At 38.4% G+C, this 16241-nt stretch overlaps 1 protein-coding gene across 3 annotated transcripts in view; it reads left to right on the forward strand.

The window, feature by feature from the left end:
• Positions 1-214: 214 nt before the first annotated feature.
• Positions 215-16241, forward strand: part of LOC150097438 (uncharacterized) — an 857342-nt gene continuing 841315 nt past the window's right edge. For all 3 annotated transcript variants that reach the window (XM_090406999.1, XM_090407000.1, XM_090407001.1), the window contains exon 1: positions 215-371. The gene's annotated coding sequence lies outside the window, so the exon portion shown is untranslated. The remainder of the gene's footprint in view (positions 372-16241) is intronic.

Here is a 16241-nt window from a genome sequence, read left to right on the forward strand (position 1 = left end):
AATCGGCGATAAAGATTGATTAAAAAAAAAGCAAAACAAAACAAAGAAAACATGATGAATGTATTTGATAGACAATTTTGTATTCTGGCGCCACTATACGGCTGGAGATTATTTGTAGTGCGCTTTTTTGAGTTTGGGAGTTGGAGACTACTGGAGGTTGCTGTACTTGACATTTCTTACTATTGGGATTTTATGTGTGGAAGTCTAATTTATCGTCTTGATTTTTTTTTTTTTTTTAATGTAAAGAACTGATTTCTGTATTGTGTATTTATTTGCATCTAGTACGTTTTTTTTTTTTCCCATTATTATATTTCCTTCTCTCATTTGCTAGGCATGAGGGAAATCGGGATGACTAAATAGGTTTTGGACAGGTAAGATTTATTAAATCCTTCGGTTATCTTGTGTTCGTAGGACCAATGGTAGTTTTATTTCTACGGAAGTTTCTTGGTGTAATGATTATTTGTGATATCTGCTTACGGATATTTTCCAGTTTAACACGGTATCTGAACACAGAAAGGTTCAGAGTTCATTCTTCTATAAAATCCAATATAAATCGGAACGATAAAATTACATCACGCTTTTGCCGTAGTAGTATTTATATTAATCCAGTTACTGTACTCGAGAGATGATAATTCTCTGCATTCTAGCCTCCCGCTGCATGTTTCCGAAAGTGGATTACTTTATTTTTATTTTTATTTTATGTGGCATGATTTCATATTCATTTTGTTTCGTTTAATGGCATGTAAAAAAAAAAAACAAAAAAACTTTAATGTACAATTCCCACCCTCTGAAAACGATGGGATCGTGAGAGATTAGTCACCGATTTCTACTATTGTTTAAACAGTAATTTCAACCTTCAGTGGTGAGACTACGGTTATCTGAGATTCTTCCTCGAATCATGCCGACCCTAACTGTAGCTGAGAGCTAATGCTTGAGGGGGGGGGGGAAATGTAATTCGGTTGTAGTTTTATGTCATTTCTAATTTCGCATGTTATTTTAATTGTTTGTGTGTTGCTAAAGCGTTATTAAGAGTATCTTTGGTTAAGATTCATAAGGCGGAGTATATGGCACTAGTTATTTCACATAATTAAAGGTGCTGTAGTATAGAAAAGTGAATAGAGAACAGTGCAGATCTGAGAGGTTATTTCATTAAACAGCGTATGCCCCTTTTTGTGTGTGTGGGGGGATCTCACTGAACACTAACAGCAGCACATCAGTCCAGAAATTCCAAGATCCACCACCCATGTTACCTGGATTGTTCTGGTACAATAACCTGAATGATTATTGAACTACAAATGATTTATATTTATTATACACAACCTTGGAAGCTGCTGTTTCTATAGGGTTTATTTAACAAACATATGCCAAAGTATTTAAAACAGTAATGCAAGATCTGGTCTGGTTGGCTGAGTGGATATCTCTCCACCAAGTACGCTATGTGTGAGGATGGATATTTGCAGATGTCTTTAGGTGTGAGTTGAAGTTCATCCTGGTGCAATACTACCATTCCATTTAGCATAAGTCTGAAGTAGTTCAAAAAAATTTTCATGTCGAAGTTCTTTCACAAGGTAGAGCAGGACATGTGGGAACCTTTCATTGATTGGATTCACATAAGAACAACTGAGGCATGTGGCAAAGAACAAAAATAGTTTCATTTATTAATTCATGGTAAAGATCTAATACATTTTCAGGAAAGGTTACTGAGAATGAATATATGAGGTCATTTTTGTTGGGTTAAACTTTGAGATATTAATTTTTTTTTTTTTTTAAATCAAAAATTAAATAAACATTATTGTATTTATATAAGACAGAGGGAGAAAGAGAATTTTTAACAGTAATCATATAAATTTTACATAGGAAACAGCACATGGTAATAAAGGAAAGGAATTTCTAGAATTCTTCAGAGATCAAGATATTCCAATCCCCTATATTGAGGATACATCTGAAAAGATAGCTGATGATCTTTATGATCTCCATGTCACAATTAGCAACCGTTATTCAATCTTTGAAGGATCAGGTTCATCCCATTACTCATCTTGAGTTTGAGGTTCTCTCTGTCTGAACTTGGCCTACTTTGGATAGACTGGTTGATCTTTTAACATCTGATCAAATTCTAACTCGCTCTGATTTCTTCACCTACTTATATTTACTTGTCCTCCTGATAACTCAGATCATGATCTTGTGCAGGTTTCCTCCACAGAACATGTTTCCTTCAGCCATTCTCAGCATTATGTCCTTAGGCACTGCAATGGAGACAAGTAGGTGGGGTTGATCTCTTGAAATACTCTTCCTTTCTGTGTTCAGACTGCCATGGCCAAGGTTCTTCACCTAAACATTGGAGCACCTTATAGAAACCTTTATTCTCCAGATCATTCAGAATTCCTGCCTCGCTATCAAAGCTGTGGTTTGTGTCAAGACAGTCCAAAAAAATCAAGTGGCTGGAGGCCAGAACTCCAGTCTCATTCTCAGCCTGCAGTAAACATGCATTAAATGTTGAAAATAGCCATCAAAAAAAAGATAGGCCTATTAAAGGGCCAGCTGCAGAAAATTTGCCTGCTATATTTTAATTAGCACATGGAATTCTAATCAGTAAACTGCAGCACATGGGGATGGATATAGGGTTGGTGTAGAGTCCAAATTCAGGATTATTCAAGAGTAGAGGCCAAAAGAAGGCCTGTGATTAGTAGCGTGCTGCAGGGTACTGTTCTAGGATTGCTACTGTTTAATTTACACATTGGCAATATAGGAAAGAATCTAAGAGGAACTGTTCAGTTATTTACCGATGATTCAAAGTTGGGTAAAGCAATAGTTAATACAGACAAAATTTTGCAATATGATTTGGATAGATTGGCTGACTGGGCAAAGGAGGATGAATGTCAGTTTAATGTGGCAAGGTGTATATGCCTTTTGGTGTGAGAAGATTACCAGCTGTATACTGCATCAGGGGAACTGTACTTACTCCAGGAAATTGAAGTCAGAGACTTGGGAGTGTTAGTGGATAGGGAGTTAGTTTAGGGGGCACAAAGCAAAAGTGGCTAAAGCTTCTCATCAGATTACTTGATTACTGAAGAATATTTTGATGAGCAGACAAGCAGGTTATTATTCCTCTTTATTGAGCCTTGATAAGATCCTCCATCTTGACTTCTGCAATCTGGGTGCCAGGGTTTCTTGGTAATGACTGGGTGGAGAGGATCCAGAGGTGAGTGGCCAAGATGGTAGCAGGCCTATGGAACGAACCTTACAAGAGCAGTTTGAAAATTTGTGGGTTACAGAAACAGTTAATATTATTATTATTATCCCAAGACCTCATGGAGTCAAAGACTCATCTGGGAGGTCCTTTTATCACACACACACACAGCTCATCATACTTAAACTCCTTGCAGACCATACTCTCAGGCAAGGCATTCCAATCATTTACAAATCCGCACGAAAAAACCTGCCTCTCACTCCCCTACTCGCATCCTCTTTATATAGTTTCCAGGGATGACCTCTGGTTCTTCCCTGATCTCCCACTATTTTCTGTAGAACTTCTCCAGCATTGATCCTATAACAACTCCTTACACTTGTAGGTCTCTATCATATCTCCCCTCTTCCTCCTGTTCACCAGACTCTGCAGATTACATTATCTCAATCTTTCCTCATACTCGACATTCCAGAGGTGAGAAAAGAAAGGATCCAAAATGGCCTTTGGACCCTTTCCAACATCTCTGAAAACCAGGTGACCAAATCTGGGCACAATAGTCCATGTGTGGCCTGATATCAGAGCCTTATACAATGGAACAAGAATCTCCCTACTTCTACACGGCAGTGTCCTCCACATCATTCCCAGAAGCCTTTGTGTTGTCTTCACCATAATTTTAGCTATGTGTCCCCTAAATTTCAGATCTTTATCCACTATCACCCCCAGATATCCTCCACCAACAATATATCCTCACCAAGCATAAATTCTGCATCCCATCTATGTTTTCCAAATTTTAAAACCTTACATTTTGTAACATTGAACTCGCATCCCCATTTCCGTGCCCAATCACTCAATTTATTCAAGTCTTCTTGTAAGGCCACAACATCTTCACTACTCTTTATGGTTCGTCCCAACTTTGCATCATCTGCAAATAACTGAATATCTCCATCCAAATCTTCACCAATATCATTAATATACAAGTTAAACAGTAATGGCCCCAAAACTGACCCCTGAGGCACTCCACTAGTGACTTTCCATTTCCTGGATATCTCTTTCCCCCATACACAACTTGTTGATACCTATCAGATAGCCAGTCTCCAATCTAATCTAATATCCAACCCCATCTGCTCTAGTTTGACTGTCAACTTATCATGCGGTACTCTATCAAAAGCCTTTGCGAAATCCAAGTATATTACTGTGTATCCTTCTCCTCTGTCCAAGGAAGCAATCACTTTATTGCAATAAGTAAGTAGATTACTAAAACATGATCTCCCTTTAGCAAATCCATGCTGTCCATCAAAGATAATACCATTGTTGTCAACCCAACTCTGGATCCTAGTTCTCACAAGCTTCTCCAACAACTTAACCACAACACCTGACACACAGATAGGCCTATAGTTTGATGCTTGAGTGTGATCACCTCCTTTATGAAGTGGCACAATCTTGCCCTCCTTCCACTCATTAGGAACTTGACTGAATGCAAGACTCGTATTAAAAAAAAAATTGTCAAAGCAGGTGTCAGCTCCCTGATACATTCCTTCAGAATACGTGGTGATATATTATCAAGTCCCACAGCCTTATTAACATTTAGTTTACTCAACTCCCCCAAACACCTCTTGCTCACTTACAGTCAGTCTCTCCTCCCCATCATCAACTGCTCTCAATCTCTCCATGAAGTCACATTCACAAGATTGAAAGACCTTTATGAACTGCTCATTAAGTATCTCTACCACACATTCTGCAACAGCTGTCTTTATGCCATTTTCTCCAATCAATATCATCCTTCCATAATCATTCTTTCTTTTGCTGAAAAGGAGTGATATGATTGAGGCATAAAAGTTGCTGAGGGATTTTTACAAGATTAATTGATGAAATTTATTAGAACAGGTCTGGTGGTGGGGGAACTAGGGGCCATCCATGGAAACTGAGTAAGAGTGTATTTAGCAAGGGTATTAGAACTAGGTTTTTTTCCTTGGAGAATAGGTAATGAGTGGAATAGATTGTTGTGGGTGCCATGACTGTGAATGAGTTCAAAGCAAAGTATGATAGATACTGTGCAAATGTTGGATAGTTGATATGATGTTTAGGGCCTCTCTCGATGAGTCTTTAAGCTGTAATAATAACATAAGCAGTTGTTCCTTCTGGGTCCTTGCAGAAGCTATCAGCTAATTTCTAGTTATTTGCATTTCCACTGCTTTAACTCTCTCTCTCTCTTACCCGGATTGCACCAATGTAACAGCACTTGAAGTGGCATCATTATTCTCCTCAAACTTTTACGTAGGATCCATCCATAACTTATATAAGATGATCAAGTGAAATCATCTGCTATATTGGAAACAGTGCATCTTGTGCCTTTTCAAAAAGATGGAAAAAGACATCAGAGGAAACTTAAAGAACCAAGATAAAATCTTCAGTTTCTGATGGTATCTCTCCAGTTTTTAAAGTGGTGCTCTGAAACTAACATGGGTATCTTGTATCATCTCTGTATTATTTTATACCTGGCTAATGTGTTACTCACAACACGAAAGCAAGTTCAAAAGAAAGATTCTGTATTGCGACCACATGTTTATTAAGATAAATAAAAATAAACAAACCCAGCAAGTTTTGTATGTCATTTGACTTGCATCTTCAGGAGTTAAAGGTAACTAAAATTTTAAACACAAATTCTATGATGTTATGGCCGTCTAACTGTTCGTTAAATTAAAAATCTAAACTTCCACCGGCCATAATGTACTCTGGCATAAAATGAACATGTCTTATATTGAAAAAAACTGTTTAACAAGGAAATTTAAAGTAGCTGCAAATATGCTTAGAATTCCAATGCAATGCAAAAAAAAACCAGGGCCTAATTCTACACCATGTTTGGTCAGCATTGATAAAAAATATACCTAAGTCAGACATCGCACAGTGTGAAAGTGAACACAGAATGTGACAACATCCAGCATTGTTCACACTTAGCATTCAGATTTTTAATTTAACGAACAGTTAGACGGCCATGACATCATAGAATGGACTATTCTGAGTAATTTCTCATTTTTTGTGTTTAAACTTTTAGTTACCTTTAACTCCTGAAGATGCAAGTCAAATGACATACGAAATTTGCCGGGTTTGTTTATTCTTATTTATCTTAATAAACATGTGGTCGCAATACCGGAATCTTTATGTTTGAACTACTAAACCACAGAAACCTACGCCTACAAAAATGAAAGCAAGTTATTCAGCCCATTTCAAAGAAGGGAGATGAGTCTGCCATTGAACTACTGACTCATTGTTCTCTGAATAATGGAGAAGGTCATCAGCACTCAAATCATTGCCTACCTGGAATCTACTAGTTAATGACTTCCAGTATGGATTCTGTAACTTCAGATCTACAACAGATGTGTCTTAGTCTAAGTTGTCCACCTCTTGACATATTCATTGGAAATATGTGGAAAAACCTATGCTGTTATTTCAGACATTTTGAGAGTATTTGATGAGATCAGGCATTAAGGTTTATCCATCAGATCTTTGGTGCTACTACTTTCTTTGTTGTCCTTTAGGTCGGCTATCACCTTCTGTAATTGAGTCAGTTTTCTCGCTGATAATAAATACAAAACATGGAAACTCACATTGAAAATGTTTTTATGAAATATTTGCTTAGTTACAGCTATTATAGAACAACACTTGGAGATCCATATTCAGCAAGTCTAGACTATTTTGGCTGGTGATATTTGATATAACTTATATTCTTTATGATGAATAAAAGGAGAGCTTCCAGTTTGTCCATAATATAAGCCACATTAACAAGGAATGTGGTAAACACCTGGAAAGCCCAGAGAAGGAAGCTCATATTTAGGAGATATGGGGAAAATGGAGATTTTTCTGACAGGAGAAAAGGCAATAAAAAATGTTCGTTGGTTTTATCATTTTCTCCATATGTTCAGAAATTCCTTGCACATTAGGGAGAGGAATAAGTTACTTCCTCTTGAACAGAAGAAACAACAATCCTCTAACTGTTAAGCACCAGAAGATATCACTAAAACTATTTGTTAAGAAAGTTGACTTAATGTGTTGTAATTCTTTCTATAAAGCTCATCTGAAGAACACAAAGAATGGGCACAAGGTAATAAGGTCTTCATGATAACAGATTTTTGACTATGATGATGGTGTGATCTTCATGGATATAATAGGCTGTATATGTTAAGTGGAGTGAATGTGTGCAAAAAGTGTAAAGAATGTGAGGATTTAAAGAGTGTTTCAGGTTGTGTGAGTGATAACATTGTTGAAAGCGAGAATCTAGATAACAGCGATTTAGAGGTATGAATGAGGATATTTACGAGGTAGTACCTGATAGCTGTGAGAGTGGCGTTGTAAGAGAGAATGAAGTTATATACAAAAGTATTGAATGAATCATCGGAAAATAAAAATGATGACACTGACGCAACGAGTGAAATAGCTCTATTACGCGGACCAATACATGGAGTAAACCAGCAACTGGAATGTTGGCAAAAATCTTTAACAAGTGTACCGACTAATAATTGGCAAAAGTATGATAGAAAAGTGAGTGTAAACAAAATGAAAGAGTGTGTGTTGTATAGAGATTCCCTAGTAAGAGGTGTGTTAGTTGAGAGTTTAACAAAATCGTACCAACCCCGTGCGACCATAAAGAATGTAAGCGAGTCGATTAGAATGCAAAAACAGCTGGTGAAGGAACTGATAGTGGTAGCGGGTACAAATGATTTGAAAAGAAACAAAAAAGGCTATGAATGAGGATGTGAAGAAATTGCTTGAGGTAGCAAAAGAAAAGAGTGAGAAAATTAGGATGGTGAGTCTGTTGCCATGGCATGACAGTGAATAGTATAGAAGGAGGGCCATAATTGCTAATGACTTTATGCATGAATTATGTTTGAGTGATGTGGAGTTCGTGGATGTGTGGAATGAGTTCAATGGGCGAAAGGATTTTTATAAAATGAATGGATTTGGTGTGCGGAGACTTGAAAAGGTGTTGTCAAATGTCGTGGAAGTGAATGTACAGAACCAGGGAAACTAGAGTTATTAAGAGGGGGGAAGTAGATATGCAGATTTTAGGGAGACAGTTGAGCATATGAATGTGTGTAATATGCCCAAGCGAGTAGGAAAGACCACAAATCAGAATGGGATAGTTAGTATAAGGCATCAAAACAGGGATGGGACAAATCGGCTTCTTCAGTTCATGTATACAAATGCCAGAAGTATTAGGAACAAGAAGGAAGAATTTTTGGCCTTGGTTGGCACTCTCAGACCACAGGTTATTGGCATTAGTGAAACATGGCTGACAGAAGATGACACAGCTAGTGGGATTGAATGTGAGGGGTATGGTGTGTTCAGGAGAGAGACAGGGAGAATAAAATGGGGGGAGGTGTGTTATTGATGATAGCAGATGAGCTACAGCCAAGGAGAATAGAAGTGGAACCGCAGGTAGAGATAAGAGTACATTTAAGGCTATTTGGTGTGAGATTGAAACTAGCAGAGCAAAATATACAGTTGGGTGCTGCTATAGACCAGGTGATGGAATAGATGGTGGAGATAGTATGCACAAGCAAATAGAAGAAATGAGTGGAAGGAGGGTAATTATTATGGGAGATTTCAACTATGGTAACATTGATTGGAAGGAGGAGAGGACACATGGGAGGAAGGAATTGGATTTTATGTGGTTATTAAGGGATAACTATCTGTGACAGCATGTAATGGAAAATACTCGGGGTCAGAGAGTGCTTGACCTAGTAATTGCATCTGAGAATTTGGCTGTAACGAATATGACCACGTTGCCACCAATTGGTGAGAGCAGTCATAGGGTCTTGACTTGGGAGGTGGCTAAAGGTGTGGGATTTACAGTTAAGACAGGGTACATGTGGAATTATCGGGCTGGTAAGTATGACAAGCTTAGGAGATTGATTGGTACAGTGCCATGGCATATAAAACTGCAAGGGCTAGAAGTTGACAGTTAAGAAGTGTGTGCATGAAGCAATGGCTGACTGTATACCTAGAGTCTGAATAATAAATCAAGTAGGAGTTAAATGGATGAATAACACCATTAAGCTTGAGCTGCAAAAAAAGAAACAACTATGGAGGGAATTTAAGGAGAAAGGTGACTGGCAGACACATGAACAGTATAAAGCCCAGCCCAGAAGGGTAATGAGTGTGGTAAGAAAAGCAAAAAAGGATTACGAAAGAACATTGGCCATGCAGGCTATAGACAATACTAAACAGTTTTTTCGATATGTTGCAAGTAGAAGAAAAAATGTATATGGCAGAATGATTTTAAAGAATGCCGATGGTGGGGAGGTAACTGAATCAGTTGATATAGTTGAATTACTGAGCGAGTACTTTGCAAGAGTATATCATCCAGGTGGTGACATTGCAGAAATGAATGAACCAAAAGTTTATATGGGAATTGTGGTGAATGAGGTGGAGGTGAGTAGTCTATTACAAAACCTCAATGTCAATACATCTGTGGGATTGGATGGTATACCAGCTCGTGTCGTACGTGAAGCGGCTAAAGAATTGTTAGTACCCTTGACAATTCTATTTAATCTGAGTCTTGGGTCTGGGTTAGTCCCAAGGGGGTGGAAAGAGAGGAAAATAGTTCCACTGCATAAAAGAGGTTCCAAGACTGCTGTTGTAAATTACCAACCGATTAGCATATCAGGAATCATTGTCAAGGTCTTGGAGAAACTAGTCAAGAGAAGAATGCAGGATTGGATAGATGAAAATGGGATACTGTATGGGGACAAAATGGTTTTGTGAAGGGTAGATCATGCCTCAGTAATTTGCTCACGTTTTATAACACAGTAACGACTGAACTGGATAAGGGTAATGGGTTTTCAGTGATTTTACCGGACCTTGCCAAGGCCTTTGATAGGATACCACATGGAACTCTAATCAGTAAACTGGAGCAGATGGGGATGGATATAGGGTTGGTGAGATGAATAGGAGGGTGGTTGATGGAGAGATACCAGAGAGTGGTTTATTCAGGAGTGGAGTACAAAAGACTGCTTGTGACTAGTGGTGTGCTGCAGGGTTCTGTTCTTGGACCACTACTTTTCAATTTGTTCATTAACGATATAGGAAAGGATCTGAGAGGAAGTGTTCACTTGTTTGCTGATGATGCAAAGTTGGGTAGAGCAATTGTGAGTGCACAGGATGTCAAAATTTTGTAGGATGATTTGGATAGTTTGGAGGACTGGGCTAAGGAAAATGGATGTCAATTTAATGTGGCAAAGTGTAAGGTTATGCATTTTGGAGTGAAAAGATTAGCAGCAGTATATCACATTGGTAGAACCGTACTCCAGGAGATTGATGAGGCCAGGGATTTGGGAGTGTTGGTGGATAGGGAGTTGAATTTTACGGGGGCACATTGCGAAAGTGGCTAAAACAGTTCATCAAATCACTTGGTTACTGAAAAATACTTTAACGAGCAGAGACAAACAAGTTTTTGTTCCTCTATATCGAGCCCTGATAAGACTCCATTTGGACTACTGTGCCCAGATACAGGCACCAGGGTTTCTTCTTGATGGGGAGGAGGTGGAGAGGATCCAGAGATAAGATGGTGGCAGTTCTGTGGAATGAACCTTATGAGAACAGATTGAAGATTTGTGGGTTGCAAAAACTGGTTGATAGGTGGAAAGGGGGTGATATGATTGAGACATTCAAATTACTGAAGGGTTTCTATAAGATTAATCCAGAAGATATTTTTGAGAATAGGGCTGGTGGTGGGAGGACTATGGACCATACATGGAAGCTGGGCAAAAATGTGGTTCACAGGGGTGTTAGAGCTAGGTTCTTTACTTGGAGAGTGGTAAATGAGTGGAATAAGCTGCCAGAGTCTGTTGTTGGTGCTATGACCTTGAATGAGTTTAAGGCGAGGTATGATAGATACTGTGTGAATGTCGAATAGTTTTTCTTGACATGATGTTAGGGCCTCCCTCGATAAGTCTGTCGACTCCTTGGAGTTGCCCGTAATAATAATAATATATAAAATATATACTAGGCTTTATATATAAAAGCCATTTTCTTCTTATTATTAGACCTCTATGGAGTCAGACTCATTGAGTGACTCCATACATCGCCTACACCAGCTGCCATAAGTTTTCTTAAACTCATTCACACTAGATGCACTCACTACTTCAACAGGCAAATTGTTTCATTCACTAAAGGCTCTATGAGAGAAAAAAATCTAGCTCTTAGCTTTTAACGTACACAAATTTCACTTCCACTGATGCTTCTTGTCCTCACCCCACCTTCCATGTAATGAAATATGTATATATATATATATATCCTATAATGCCCTCTCTAAAGTTCATAGACCTCTATTGTATTATTCCTCTTATGTCTACAAGCGTTTGCAGTTCCATACTCGCAATCTATCCTCGTAATCTGCATTCCATAATCCTGATACCATCTTTAACTTTTTTGCAGCCTTCCCACAGCTTCTTTATACTTTTGGAAACCAGGAGATGAAATCTGTGTACAGTAGTGTAGATGCTGTCATATCATTGCTTTGTAAAGAGGCAAAATGACTGCCATATCCTGACATGTCAATGTTTGTTTCAACATCACAATTATCTTGTGATTTGTATTTGCAATTTGTGCTGTGTGACCTTTGAATTTCAACTTTCTATCCACCAATACTCCAAGCATAATCCTACCAATATAATGTGCTGTTGGATATTGCATCATGCCAAAGTGCATAACTTTACACTGTAACATTGAATTGATAGCTATTATCTTTTGCTCACACTTCCAGCTTATTCAAATTACCCTGCAAATGCTGTATGCCAGTTTCATCTCTGATGGCTTGCCTGTCTTTGCATTATCAGCAAACTGAAGATCTGTCAGCCCCTTTCCAATATTATTGATGTATATATTAAACAACACTAATCCAAGGAGTAATCCCTGGGACACACCACTGGTCACCTTACATCTGGCAGAATCACATCTCCCATATACCACATTCTAATACTTGTCTATTGTCCAACCACTTATCCACATACAATGTCTAACTTATTGATATAGAATGTGGATTAAAAACAACTATGAAACATTCTGTTGTCCTAACCTAAAGAAATCAGATGTTCTTGTCTGATGCCATCCTTTTCCTTTATACATAAATGGCTATTTATTGACCCATCAACCTATCCAGAGTTTCTGATTGTAATACATTCCATTCCTCCTATTCATTTGAAGCTTGAGATGTTTGTGCTCTTCATAGCAAATTATTATTATTATTTGCTTGGTCAGAGAGAGTAAATTATACTTGACAAGAAATTATATAATTTTATTTTATCCCTACTCATATGTGAACAAACAAAAGCTTCAGTGTAAAGTATTTTCACAACTAGACTACTTTTGACTTCACATCAGATTGTCCCAGTATCCCATAACACACACACACACACACACACACACACACACACACACACACACACAGAGCACACACACAGAGCACACCTCCATTTGGACATCTGTATTACCATACATTATGGGAAGAGTTGCTATTCAGCCAGAAACATTTTTCCATAATGTATGGTTGTAGTATACATGTCTGAAAGGTATGCTGCATTGTGATATATTCAGGCAATTTGATGCGAAGTCAGCAGCCTCTGTATATAAGTAGCCTGTTTCTGAAGATACATGTGCAAATTTGTTTTACTCATGCTTAGATAAAGGATGAAAACAAGAATATAAATTCCAAAATATAATTTAAATAATTCAATGCAATTCTTCAGTGAGATGAGGATAATGTAGCAATGCTGAAACATGCCTATCTCCTTTCTTACAATAAAGGATGATGCACAAACAAGATTGAATCAGATCTGTTTTCTTGGTTTGACCTTTAGATTGTCATGTTATAAGGTTTGATGACTAAATGAGAATGATAATTGTCTTTTATTAGTTGTTCAAAATATTAGATACTTATGCGAACTAGTTTCGCTTACAACTGGTGGCTTTTTCAGGATTATAAAAAAGCACATAAAAATTGATAACCAACTAGTTGTATAACACTGAAAAGATTGTAATAATGGAAATGAATGAATTCATCCTCACAAGAATGTAAACTTGCATGGCGGTGACCCAATAAAAACTGAAGATAATTGATCCTTGGTTCTTGTTAAGAACCTCTTGTGAATGGATAACTGTCATGAATTCTTTAAAAGTCTAGAATAAAAGTTCTTTAAATAGTGCATGGAGACAATATCTCAGAAATATGTATGGCTGGTAGTTCAAGTATGGTGGGACAGACTAGATCGTTCTTATTTTTGTGCTCAACATCTCAGACATTCTTTTTTATCTCATCTGCCCTATGAAGTAAGCCAAACAACATGAGCATGGTGTTACATAGACTAGTATGTTTGTAAAAGGGGATGCTGTCTTTAAGGTCTAGGAAGGCTGCGAATGGTTTGTAGTGGCTTGGAAGTCACTCTAATGTTATGCTGCTTCTTCTTGAAGAGCAGTAGTCCTAATGATAATTATCAGTGTATGAAATGGTGATTGAATCTCTGTACAGGATATTCTGATTATGGAGAGAGAGGAATGGTCTATCCTCATAATCAACATTGTACAGTCCTGATATTTTTATTTATCTTTCTCTGCACTGTCTCCAAGGTTACTTCATCCCTTTCAAATCTCAGTAACCATATCTGAGCACAGAAATCCAGATGTGGTGTGATCATAGCTATATAATGGGACCACCACCCTTTTATCTCTTGTGGCTTTGTCTTTCTCAGTATTGCAGCAATTCTCTGAGGTGTCTTCACAATCTTGGAAATATGATCTCTTTCTCTACATCTTCCAGTATTACTCCACCAAGTGAGTATTAAGCATCTCACATGTGGATCCCAAATGTCAAAATCTTACATTTAGTTGCATTAAACTGATCTTTCAATTCATTTGCCCAACTTTCCAGCATATTCAATTTTTTTGAAGTGCCAAAACATCAGCACTATTACTATTAACCCTCTCAAGGTTCACATCTGCAAACAACTTAACATCTTTCTGTTGTTCTTTGACAATATTGTTGACATTAAAGATTAAAGAAATAATGATGGTCTCAGTACTGAACTCTGTGACACTCCACTTGTAAACTTCCTACTTCCTGATACTGCTCCCCCAAATTTCAAGGGCGATACAAGACATTCCCATAAGTATTGTTCACCGGGCATCTGCCAAATCCAGACATGTCCATCGGATTGACAGCTTATGTGCTGTGATTCATCACTCCACAGGATTCTCTTCCATTGATTCACAGTCCAATGAGGGGGGGGGGGAGTTTGCATCATTGCAAATGATGCTGGGCATTGGCAGGTGTAATCAAGAACTTGAGAGCTGCAGCATGGCCATGAAACCCAAGAGCAAACACCTCCAGGCCAATAATTCTGTTTCTGGCATCCATTCCAGAGCTCATGGGGAAGTCCTTGCGATGGTTGCTAAGGCTGATTGATGCATCACTGTGAAAACCTACTTGAGTTGCCAGTCCAGATTTCTCAGTTTCTTGGGCCTACTAGTTCAGTGGGAGGGGTTTGGTGGTTCCATCACGTTTCCATTTCATAACCTCGTTGACAGTAGGCTGGGACACATACAACGTGGCGGAAATCTCTTGCACCGAATGACGAAATTTGTGCGCTCCAACTATCATACCATGTTCATACAGACTCAACTGTTTTCGTCCACTCATTCTGATGGTAAAAGAATATCTACACTGCTAATGCCTATGTACCTATGCTTATATAGCATCATGGACCTGTATCTACATCATATGAGTGAGGCTGTGTAGAGCTATGGGGTGTCCAGACACTTGGCAACATAGTGTATATATTGTCATTTTTACCTGTTTTATGTTGCACATGAGTGTTTTCCACTGATAAAAGTATTAATTCTCCATTAGTTGAATTCCTCTTGTTGTTAGTGGCAATATTTTTTGATGTTTCCACATCGTTTCTGATATTCTGCCACCTTCTTTATAACACTGTGGAATTTTTGATTAAGACAGGGTATATGTGGAATTACCGTGCTGGCAAGTTTGACAAGCTTAGGAGATTGCTTGGATCAGCCATGGCATGTACAACTCCAAGGGCTGGACGTCGATAGAGCATGGGAAGTGGTCAAGGAGCATTTACTGGAAGTTATGGCTGATTGTATACCTGGGGTCCGAATAGTAAAACAAGTAGGGGTTAAATGGATGAATAACACCATTAAACGTGAGCTACAAAAAAGAAACAACTGTGGAGGGAATTTAAAGAAAGGGGTGACCTGCAGGCACACGAACGGTATAAAGTGCAGACCAGAAGGGTAACGAGTGTGGTAAAAACAGCAAAAGCCGATTACGAAAGGAAACTAGCTATGCAAACAAAAGAGAATCCCAAACAGTTCTTTCAATATGCTGCAAGCAAGAAAAAAAACTGTACATGGCAAAATGATTTTAAGGAATAACGATGGTAAGGAGGTCACTGAACCAGTCGATATAGTGGAGTTACTGAGCGCGCACTTTGCAAAAGTATATCATCCAGGTGGTGACATTGAAAAAATGAAGGAACCATTAGTTTATACGGGAATTGTGATAAATGAAGTGGGGGTGAATAGTCTATTACAGAACCTTAATGTGAATACATCTGTGGGATTGGATGGTATACCGGCAAGGGTCTTGCGTGAATCAGCTAAGGAATTATCAGTGCCCTTGACTATGTTGTTTAATCTGAGTCTCCGGTCTGGTTTAGTCCCGAAGGCGTGGAAAGAGGGGAAAATAGTTTCACTGCATAAAGGAGGATCCAAGACTATGGTGGCAAATTACCGACCGATCAGCATATCAGGAGTTGTTGTCAAGGTCTTGGAGAAAGCAGTCAAGGGAAAAATTCAGGAATAGATTGATGAAAATGAGATACTGTACAGGGGACAGCATGGCTTTGTGAAGGGTAGATCATGCCTCAGTAACTTGCTCAAGTTTTATAACAAGGTGACGGCAGAACTGGATAAGGGAAATGGGTTTACAGTGATACTGCTGGACCTGGCAAAAGCGTTTGACAGGATACCACATGGAATTCTAATC

Source organism: Typopeltis vanoorti, chromosome 17, assembly GCF_054136105.1.
Source record: "Typopeltis vanoorti isolate ZY-2024b chromosome 17, IOZ_Tvanoo_1.0, whole genome shotgun sequence".
Taxonomy (NCBI): Eukaryota; Metazoa; Arthropoda; class Arachnida; order Uropygi; family Thelyphonidae; genus Typopeltis; species Typopeltis vanoorti.